At 39.0% G+C, this 11769-nt stretch overlaps 1 non-coding gene across 1 annotated transcript; it reads right to left on the bottom strand.

Moving 5' to 3' along the window:
* Nucleotides 1-10308: 10308 nt before the first annotated feature.
* Nucleotides 10309-10381, bottom strand: TRNAG-CCC (transfer RNA glycine (anticodon CCC)). The gene has a single exon. It is a non-coding gene; the product is annotated as a tRNA-Gly (tRNA).
* Between the last annotated feature and the right edge of the window lie 1388 nt (nucleotides 10382-11769).

The following is an 11769-nucleotide window of genomic DNA, read 5'->3' as shown; positions in this document are numbered from 1 at the left end:
TCAAGAGTCTTCTCCAACACCATAGTTCAAAAGCATCAATTTTTCGGCACTCAGCTTTCTTCACAGTCCAGCTCTCACATCCATACGCGACCACTGGAAAAACCATAGCCTTGACCAGATGGACCTTTGTTGGCAAAGTAATGTCTCAGCTTTTTAATGTGCTGAGTAGGTTGGTCATAACTCCTTCCAAGGAGTAAGCATCTTTTAATTTCATGGCTGCAGTCACCATCTGTAGTGATTTTGGAGCCCAAAAGAATAAAATCTGACACTGTTTCAACTGTCTCCCCATCTATTTCCCATGAAGTGATGGGACCAGATGCCATGATGTTAATTTTCTGAATGTTAAGCTTTAAGCCAACTTTTTCACTCTCCTCTTTGACTTTCATCAAGAGGCTTTTTAGTTCCTCTTCACTCTGCCATAAGGGTGGTGTCATCTGCATATCTGAGGTTTTTGATATTTCTCCTGGCAATCTTGATTCCAGCTTGTGCTTCTTCCAGCCCAGCGTTTCTCATGATGTACTCTGCATATAAGTTAAATAAGCAGGGTGACAATATACACCCTTGATGTACTCCTTTTCCTACTTGGAACCAGTCTGTTGTTCCATGTCCAGTTCTAACTGTTGCTTCCTGACCTGCATACAGGTTTCTCAAGAGGCAGGTCAGGTGGTCTGGTATTTCCATCTCCTTCAGAATTTTCCACAGTTTACTGTGATTCACACAGTCGAAGGCTTTGGTGTAGTCAATAAAGCAGCGATAGATGTTTTTCTGGAACTCTCTTGCTTTTTCGATGATCCAGCGGATATTGGGAATTTGATCTCTGGTTCCTCTGCCTTTTCTAAAACCAGCTTGAACATCTGGAAGTTCTCGGTTCATGTATTGCTGAAGCCTGGCTTGGAGAATTTTGAGCATTACTTTACTATTGTGTGAGATGAGTGCAATTGTGCGGTAGTTTGAGCATTCTTTGGGATTGCCTTTCTTAGGGATTGGAATGAAAACTGACCTTTTCTAGTCCTGTGGCCACTGCTGAGTTTTCCAAATTTGCTGGCATATTGAGTGCAGCACTTTAACGGCATCATCTTTCAGGATTTGAAGTAGCTCAACTGGAATTCCATCACCTCCACTAGCTTTGTTCGTAGTGATGCTTTCTAAGGCCCACTTGACTTCACATTCCAGGATGTCTGGCTCTAGGTGAGTGATCACACCATTGTGATTATCTGGGTCATGAGCATTTGATATTATCCTAGTTCTTATTTTTCTTTGTTTTGTTCTTTGGTCCTTCTAATAGATATCTAGAAATATGTCATGTGTTTTAAATTTGCATTTCCTTAATGACCAGTGGTGACAAACATCTTTTTATATAGTTATTTGCCATTTGTATATCTGCTTTCATAAAATTTCTGTTAAAATATTGTGCCTATTTTAGAAAAATAAAGTTATTTTCTTATTGAGTTTTGAGAGTTCTTTGGGTATTCTGGATAGAAATCTTTGTCGGATAATGTGGTTTGCAAATTTTATTCTAGTCTGCAGCTTTTCTTATTATTATTCTTTGATCATTGTTTTACACAGAGGAAAACTTGCAAATTTGATGGCGTTAAGTTTAGCAATTTTTTTCTTCTGTGGATTGTCCTCTTGATGTCATGTCCTAGGGCTCTTTGCTCAATGCCAGATATTGAAGCTTTTTTCTATGTTTTCTTCTACAACTTTTATGGCTTTGTTTTACATTTAGGTCCATGATTTATTTTGAGTTAATTTTGGTATAGAGTACAAGGTATGGCTTTAAGTTCCCTTTTTTGGGAAATGGATGTACAAAATTTCCAACATCATTTGTTGGCAAGACTGTTACCTATTTAATTGCCTATGTATTGTTGTCCACAAACTATGTATGGCATTATTTTTCAATTATTTTTATTAAAGATATGTAACTTATATAATACAGAATATACATTTTAAGTGAACACTTCAATAATTTTTGCTATATTTATAGAGGTTTGAAAGCATCACCACAGTACAATTTTGTAATTATCATTACCCCCAAAGGAAACCTGTTGCCCATTGACAGTACATCACCTTCATTGGTGCCCCCTTGTCCCAGTCCTAGGCAATTACTAATCTACCTAGTCTCTTTATGAATTTGTCTGTTTGAGATATTTCTCATAATTGTAATTATCCAATTTGTAGTCTTCTGTTATTGATTTTTTTTTCATGTAGTGTAATGTTGTTAAGGATCATCCATGTAGTAGAATGTTTCATAACTTCATTCTTTTTAGTATATAGATTAGTATTCTCCTTTATGTACATGTCCCACATTATTCATCAGTTGATGGACATTAGGGTTGTTTCCATGGTTTGGCTATTATAAATAATGCTGTTATGAACATTCATACACAGGTATATGTACATATGTGTATATTTTCATTTCTTTTGTATATATACCTAAGATTAGAATGGCTGGTAAGTCTGTTTTCTCTTTTTGAAGAATTTCCAAACTGTATTCCAAAGTGGCTATAACATTTTACATTCCCACCAGCAGTGTAAGAGGATTCTGATCTTTCCACATCTTTGCCAGTGCTTCTGATTGTCTGGCTTTTTATTGATGCCATTCTGCTGCTTATGAAGTGACGTTTCATTGAAGTTTTGATTTGCATTTCCCTAATGACTAATCATGGTGAACATCTTTCCAAGGGCTTCTTGGTCTTTCATATATCTATTCAAACCCTTTATCCATTTTTAATTGGGTAATTTGTCTTATTATAAGAGTTCTTTATATATTCTGATGCAAGTCATTTACTGGAGATATGGCTTGCAAATGTTCTTAGTCTGTTGAGACATCACTTCCTCAAAGGCGTCCTTTGAAAAACAAATTTTAAAAATTTTGATGAGGGACTTTCTTGGCAATCCAGTGGTAAAGACTCTGCACTTCCCCTGCAGGGTGATATGGGCTCAATCTCTGGTGTGGGAAGTCAGATTCCACATGTTTTGTGGTGTGGCTAAAAAAAAATAATAAAATAATATATTGATGAAATTCAGTTTGTCTATTCTTTTTTTTTTTTTTATCATTTGTGCAGTATTTGTCACATCTTTAAAAAAAAATTGCACATCCCAAGCTCGTGAAGGTTAGTTTGCTCTTGTTTTCTTTTATACTTGACCATTTTGAATTAATATTTTCAATATGATAGGAGGTAGAGGTCCAACTTTATAATTTTGTGTGTGAATGTTCAGTTGTCCCAGCATAGAACTGTTTGTGCACTTTCAATACTTTTCTATTAATATGTGTGTTTTTCTGTAATACATTGCTGTCTTGGTTTCTGTAGATTTAGAGTGAGTATTATCTGTGAAGCTTTCCAATATTGTTCTGCTTTTTAAAGATTATTTTTACTTTTCTACTTTGCCTTTCCATATCAGTTTTATGGAATGCTTATTGATTATGATAGTTTGTCTGTAGCTTCTCTTGATGTAGAAAGTCCTATCATCCAAATATAGTTTCTACTGCTTTTCCAACTTTTAGATTTTTTCATTTTCTTGTCATATTACATTATCGGGATTCTCCTGTAAAATACTGAAGAGAAGGAGAGAGGACATCCATGTCTTATTTCTAACTTTAGAAAGAATGCTTCTTATATTGTATTAAATGTGGTGTTTACTGTTGGTTTTTGGTAGACATCCTTTCTCAAGCTAGGGAAGTTCCATCTATTTCTACTTTAATATCAGCTTGTATTTTTTTCACAAACTATTGCTTTCAGTCATTCTGTGCTTCTATGCACATTTTTATCTTGTCTGCCCCTTTAATGAAAGCTTAGTCTTTTAATGGATTCAGGTTCATCCTGAGGTCTTACTTCTAGGTCCTAGCTTTGTATGAGCCATGAACATCTCTTCTCTACATATGTGACTATTAAAATTCAAGATTCTAATTAGAGACCCACAGATATCTCAAGGCTTTTTTCTTAAACAATATTAGGTCATATGCTCATTGCCCTGGTTTTCAGTTTCCTCTTCACTTTTTGATTTCTGGTGATTTCTTTTACTTTTATGAGAGTTCAACTAAGCATTTAAAAAGTCTGAGTTTTAAGTAAAATTCTGCATTTCTAGGTATTTTACAGCAAGAAGGTTTTGGTGGTCCATTAGATTATTGGGAGGGCTCCCATTTGTCTCATTGATAAAGAATCCACCTGCCAATGCAGGAGATGAGGGTTCCATCTCTGGGTCGGGAAGATCCCCTGGGGATCCAGGGCAACCCACTCCAGTATTCTTGCCTGGAGAATCCCATGGACAGAGGAGTCTGGTGGGTTGCAGTCCTTGGGGTTGTAAATAGGTGGACATGACTGAGCAACTGAGCACAGTACATATTATTGGAAACTGAAAATTTTCACATCATTCATAAATGAGGAAAAAATGGAAACAACCCAACAACTTATCTAATGGATAGCATAGTGGCTTCAAATGTTTGGCACTCAGTAAATATTTGTTGAATGCTTCATGAGTTATAGCTCCTGACAGAAGAAGAGCATGCAGTAAAAAATAATGTTCCAATGTTTTGAGCCTGGGAGAATGATGGTGCCACTGATAGATAGGGAGGAAGGCTAGTAAAGATGTTAATTTGTGGGAAAAGATATGAGTTTGATTTCAACTATATTTTGTTGGAGATGGTAGAAGGCCTTGCTTATCGAGAGTTTTGGCTGGGTATGTGGGACTAAAGCTGTGGAGAAACGGTCAGGGTTGGATGAATAAGCTCGGGAAGTGTTGACAGTATGGCAATGATTGAAATCATGTTGTTGAGGTAGAGAGTATAAAGTAAGAATAGTAGAATGGGTGTAAGATTTAGCCTTGATTGGGGTAGAAAGAGAAAGCACAATCTACAAAAGTAAATATTAAAGGCTAGGGTCCAAATAATAAGATACTGAAGACATTGTAGTATCACAAAAACATAGGACAGAGATTTCAAGGAAGATTGTTTCAGGAGAAGTTAGTCAATAGATTCAGGTACTGTGCAGAGCTAAAGACCCTTGGATTTACCTGCTAGGAATGGTTTTATTCCAGTTCTATTTATAGCCCCATGGGAATAAGCATGTTATAACATTTCTCTTTTTATCTATAAGTTCCATCTTGAGTCTAATCAAAGAATCAAAAAGAATGGTTTGGGTTATGATTTCTTCCACATGTGTATGCTTTTGTGTTTACATATATATGCAGACATAAACACATCTTTGAAAGTACATCTTGTTGTTATAAATATCTGTAAATGTAGTTGTAGAAAAGTCACTTATAGATTTCCTGCTATTGAAAAGCCACAGTATACTGTTTTAAAATATTTTAAAATTTGCTCAGAGGAAAAAGAACATGGCCCCTTAAAAAAATTAAGTGCATTTAGAAGAGGCTTGAAGTCTGTTACATCAGTTTCTAAAGAAAACAACCATGTGCTAATGCCAGCTAAAAGTCACGGGAAGCATGCTGTGAACATGTGCAGAGTATGACCATAATCTTCTTTTCTCCTCATCTCTCTTTTCTCCATGCTAACAAGTAATGAGAATTTTTACAGGCTAGAAACTTGGAAAGGAAAATAGAATGTTTTTAGAAAGGTTGTAAACTAGCAACTAGGTCTGACCTGCTAGTTGTGGGGGGAGGGGGGGAGTATCAACAATTGAATGAAAGCCATTTGAAAGAGCTTTTCATGATAAACTGTTCCTAAGCTTGAAAGAGCAGGAACCATATATGGAATACACCTATAATCTTTCTACACATTTCTGACTCAAAAAATATTAAGGGTGAGTTATAGAGTTATTTATTTTTTAATTTTTTACTTAGTGTGAGGTGAATGTCTAGAATTAGACTAAACACAATTGCTATTGGTTCATCAGGCTTACCTTATTTCAACCTGCATTAAAATCTTAGTATAGATTATGTATCACAGTTCTTATGTTGTATTAAAATTATTTTTATTGTTTTTCAATAGTTTTATTTGTAGAGTTATGTTTGTAATAAAGCTTGAATGTCTCTCCATGTATAATGTAGACAAATGTGCATTGATATTCCCCTTAGTTGTTAGGTATAATGGTGTGTCTAGATTAAAATCTTTGTTGCCTGTTGTCTTTAGCTGGGAATGATTTAATCAAAAGAACTTATGTATTTGACCCTCTGAATTGTGGGAAGTTCATCAGTACCATCAGTAGCATAGGGCTCATTCCTAGGATTTAGAAGGCAAAAGATGGGGTGTAATGGAGCCCAGGATTAATCTGAGTTCATGGTCCTGAATGATGGAAGACTTAGGATGCAAAAGTCAGAGAGAACAAAAGTCAATGTCAGGGGAGTAGTGGGGAAATCAGAGGCAGACATTTTGCCACAGACATTAGGAGTCTTTGAGATATGGACCGAACCTACCTGAGTCAGGTAGCCTTTTATACTTTTTAGGCCATAGCACAGAACAATTGGACTCCCAGGGAGTGGCCAGGGCTAGAGGTGGGCATGCAGGTGTACTGTCCCAAGTTGCTGCTTTGGCCATTCTTCAAGCTGGACCAGATCCTGACCTAATCCTTTTGTGCTTGGAGCAGGAGGCTGCTCCAACTGATACAGGATAACCTAGCCATCCTGTCCAATTGATGCAGCACATCTGATGCATTCTCCTCCTATCCTGGGAAAAAGGGAAAGTTTCCAGGCTGTCAGCACAGCAAACTCAAACCTACGATGAGATGGCAAACATCATAAGGACACCAGTATTTATTTCTTAGACCACTGCCTTTAAGAAGGAACTTCCTGAAACATGGATGTAATGGCAGTGAAAGGTGGAAGAGTATGAAGCAATAGGGTAGCCATTAAGTCTTTATTTTTCTGTTCCATGTGGATTGAAAAGACTGTGAAACCAGATGGAAAGGACTCCATCCTTAAAAATTTTAAAAATTGATTTTTGCCTATGACAAAGCAAATGTATATCATGAAAGTTTAAAGAAAGTGTTGGTCGCTCAGTCATGTCTGACTCTTTGCGATCCCATGGACTGTAGCCCAGCAGGCTCCTCTGTCCATGGAATTCTCCAGGCAAGAATACTGGAGTGGATTGCCATTTGCTTCTCCAGGGCATCTTCCTGACCCAGGGATTGAACCCGCATCTCCTGCATTGCAGGCAAATTCTTTACCTTCTGAGCCACCAGGGTTGCTTCTAAAAATCTTAAGCTAACTTAAGTTGGAGGTTTTTTCTTCTCGTCCTAGAAATTTTTCAATCACATTTTGGATACTTTGGTATAAATCTGAGGAACACCCCTACCAACATCTCATAATTTATTCATGGACCCTCACAGGATCACTTGGTTTTCTCAGCTTTGAGATATTAGTTTGGCTACGAAGATTTCAATCCAGGATGATTCAAGTCTTTGTTTTTCCTGTTAACTTGAAATCAGGAAGCAGAAGTCCAATATTTGACTATGATTATCCAACAGTGTGTTTAGATTAGACTCTTTGTTGCCTGTAGTCTTTAGCTGGGAATGATTTCATCAGCAGGACTCGTTACATATTTGTCATAATATGCCCTACTACCCAAGAGAAATGTCAGTGGATTGGCTTTGGGGGAGAGCCTGAGTCTGGTGTGATCTAAGAAAGCAGTGAAACACTCCTGCAACTGTGAGCTGCACTGGTCGCAAAATAGCCAGTAGTGGAGGGCTGAGTTGTTTCTAGATACATTTGGACCAAAATTGTATGGCCGTTGTTACCTAGTTTCAAGCTCAGTGCTCTTCTGAGGGACAAATGCCCCTGACATATCTGGAGTGGTCCCTGTCTTTTTGCATCTCATTTTCTGTTCCTGCCAATGTCCAGGCTGCAGTCTTTGACCTAGGATTATTCTTTCATCCAAGGGAGCATGTTTGAGTGGATGGAAGGCTCTTCATCAATGCTAGACACATCTGTGCTCAAAACCACACCCTTGACTTAATTGAGGGGTGGATTAGTGAGACAGTGGGGTCATTAGGGGTAGAATTTACTGTGATCAGAGATTGGATTCCATAAAGATAGATAGAATAGGGAGCCAACTACATGGTATGATTTGGATATGGTTTCAACCCACTCCAGTACGCTTGCCTGGAAGATGTCATGGATGGAGGAGCCTGGTAGGCTACAGTCCATGGGGTCGCAAAGAGTTGGATGCAACTGAACGACTTCACTTGCTCTACCTTGCTAGTGTAGTAGTGTTAGTTGCTCAGTCATGCCCGACTCTTTGCGACCCCCTGGGGTACAGCCCACCAGGCTCCTCCGTCCATGGGATTTTCCAGGCAAGGATGCTGAAGTGGGTTCCCATTTCCTACCCTCAAAGTATCCTGCTCAGGCTCTCAAAAAATCCTGTTCATGTGCCTGTCCTAGTACCTGATACTTGCCTGTTAAGGATGGATTCCTTTAGCTGAAGGCCTTCTCTATGAAGTACAAATATTGGTACCCAGCATGGAGTTCACACACTTAGTGAAGTGAAAATCACTCAGTCGTGTCCGACTCTTTGCGACCCCATGGGCTATACAGTCCATGGAATTCTCCAGGCCAGAATACTGAAGTGGGTAGCTGTTCCCTTCTCCAGGAGATCTTCCCAACCCAGGGATTGAACCCAGGTCTTCTGCATTGTAGGCTGATTCTTTACCAGCTGAGCCACCAGGGAAGCCCAAGAATACTGGAGTGGGTAGCCTGTTCGTTCTCCAGTGGATCTTTTCGACCCAGGAATCATCCTGGGGTCTCCTGCATTGCAGGCAGATTCTTTACCAGCTGAGCTATCAGGGAAGCCCTCACACACTTAGTAGATACCCAAATATTAGCTGAATGAATAAATGAATTGGAATTATTAGTGAAATTAATTCACAGTAGTATTAGTAGGGGCGATTTAGGTTACCGCATGACTCAACTATTGAAAACCGTGCTTCTCAAATTTTTAGTGTATATTAATGATCACTTAGAGGTTTTCTTAAAAGGTTCTGGGGCTAGACAAGACTTGAGAATCTGCATTGCTAGCAAGTTGAGTTGATGCCATTGCTGTATATATTTTGAGTAGCAAGTATTTAGAGGATAGAGTTGTCCATCTTGCCTGATCATAGAATTTCTTGGGATGTCTGTTAAACATCCAAAATTAGAATCTCCAGGGGGCAGACTTGGGAATCTTTATTTTTAGCAAGTGCCTCAGGTGATTTGCATGACTGGAAAATTAATCTTAGTAGGGAATGGGGTATGGGCTTAAAAACATGTGGTGGCATTACATTGGTCCATGGACCTTTTGGAGTAAGACTTGGAAAAGACACTGGGTAAGCTTGGAAAACATTCAGCTACAGTTTTGTTCTAGAGCAGTTCCTATATGTGGCCAGGAATTAGAACGTAGAGGGGAAAATGAGGAACTATTTTTTCCCCAGCAGGTAGCATTGGTATCACTTTTTACCAACACAAAGCTTGCTTTTCTGGGTTTTTGTTTTATTCCTTGAATAAGATTGGTATCTCAAAACAGCCAAGTTGATAGGTAAAATTTAGAATATAATTTTGAAGAATTTTCCTTATGTTTACCTACTCTGCAAGTTTTTATACCTTTTATACCTTTAGTCCTTTCTTCATTGTCTGTGAAACATGGGGAAAGCTTGTTTTCTTAATCTAATAAGACAGAGATGTGAGGGAATAGTCTATTAAGCAGAGCTGCTGGAAAGACTGTCATTTCTTTAATATCCATGCACTGAGGCATGGAGCTGCGTGAGGCCCAGCAGTGGGAAGAAGGCAGCGATGTGCTTCGATCTGTAGGTATTCTGGAGCGATAGCATTTCAGGCGTCACCAACGACCAAGGTGAAAGCTTCTCGAATAAGACATTCTGAATGAGATGCGTAGCAAGTGAGAGAGGCTGCTGCGGGGGAGGCAGTGCTAGGAAACTCAGGCACAGGGAAAATATTACTGATTTGCCAGCGGCTGCAGGACAAGTTGGTGTTGTGGCTCCTATTTCTATTAAAGTTTTCTTATTTCCAATTCTGAGCTACAGCCTTTGGGCTATTGATGTCCCCGCTTCTCAGCTACCCTGTGGAATGATAATACCACCATACTTCAGAATTCTGTCTCTCCCCTTCTCATCTATAGACCTGGGAAATAGGTTGGGATTGGCAGCCAACCACAGGGACAAGTCTCACATTATTCCAGGCAACAGAGGGGCTTCTTTGTGAGTAAACATTAGACTTTTTTTTTTGAACAATCATTTTCTTTTTTAAAAAACATTTGTTATTAGTTATTTAGGCTGCACCGTGTCTTAGTTGCGGCACGTCAGATCTTCGATCTTTGTTGCATGAGTCATCTTTTTTATAATAATTGTGGCATGTGGAATCTAGTTCCCTGACCAGGGATCAAACTTGGGCCCCCTGCATTGGGAGTGCAGAGTCTTAGCCACTGGACTACCAGGGAGACCCTGAGTTTGATTTTGTCAAGCCGCATTCCAGAATGGAGAGCTAGAGGGGGCCCAGACTGTACTCCTATCTCTGTATCCTCTCCTGTATCTTCTTGTACTTTGAGAATATTCCAGTGACAACAGCTTATGACTGTTCAGGGTCACTTTAAAGGGTCAGAAGTGGCAAACTTAAACACTGAGCATTGAGTTCATTGCTTCCAGGCAACAGGATTGAACTCTAGGGAGCTGCCACCAGGTGACCACTGATGCCTGTCTGAGTGCACGTCTCTTGTTTGCCTGCCTTCAGATGTGAGTAACTGGGAGGCCTGAGTATGTGACACCATTCTGTTGGTTACTTATACACAAAACAATATCTAGATACCTCCTTTTGATTTCTAACACCTATTTTTGATTTAAGCGATAAGATGATGACATTGAGGGTCTCAGGCACAATCTTTCTTTTCTGCTGCCTGAAAAGATGGTACCAGAGGTTCCAAGTCTGGGTTTGGGAGGTCCAGGGGTGCTGGAAGGGCCTGGTGTGTCCCAGGGTTTAGGGATGCCAGAACAAATGGGTGTTCACGAGGCTGGGAGGTATTTTGAAGTCTTTGTTGTCATTGTTCAGTCACTCAGTCATGTCTGACTCTTTGCAACCCCTTGGACTACAGCGCACCAGGCTTCCCTGTCCTTCACTATCTCCCAGAGTTTGCTCTAACCCATATCTATTGAGTCGGTGATTCCATTCCACCATCTCATCCTCTGTCATCCCCTTCTCTTGCCTTCAATCTTTCCCAGCATCAGGGTCTTTTCCAATGAGTCTGCTCTTCGCGTCAGGTGGCCTAAGTGTTGGAGCTTCAGCATCAGTCCTTCCAATGAGTATTCAGGGTAGATTTCCTTTAAGATTGACTGGTCTGATCTCTTTGCAGTCCAAGGGATTCTCAAGAGTCTTCTCCAACACCACAGTTTGAAAGCATCATTTCTTCTGAGCTCAGCCTTCTTTGTGGTCCAACTCTCACATCTGTACCTTGAAGTGTAGTTCAGAAATTCTCAGCAAGATCAACATTCTTTTTTTTTTTTCCTAACTTGGAAGTTGCATCCAAGTATGTGAGATATCAGAGAGGCTGAGGCTGTTTTCCATGCTATTTATTACTTTTAATTTTTAAGATTTATATTGGAGTATAGTTTACTTATGATGTTATGTTAGTTTCAGGTGTATACCAAAGTGATTTTGTTATACTTATTCATATATTTATTCTCTTGTAACCATATGTTTATTTTCTATGTGTGTTTCATAAATAAGTTTTATAAATATGTCTGTGTGTTTTATAAATAAGTTCATTTGTATCATTTTTTAGATTGCATGTATAAGTGATATGATATTTGTCTTTGTCTGACTTACTTCACTTAG

This window comes from Dama dama, chromosome X, assembly GCF_033118175.1.
Source record: "Dama dama isolate Ldn47 chromosome X, ASM3311817v1, whole genome shotgun sequence".
NCBI lineage: Eukaryota > Metazoa > Chordata > Mammalia > Artiodactyla > Cervidae > Dama > Dama dama.
This window is presented reverse-complemented; position numbering and strand designations above follow the sequence as displayed.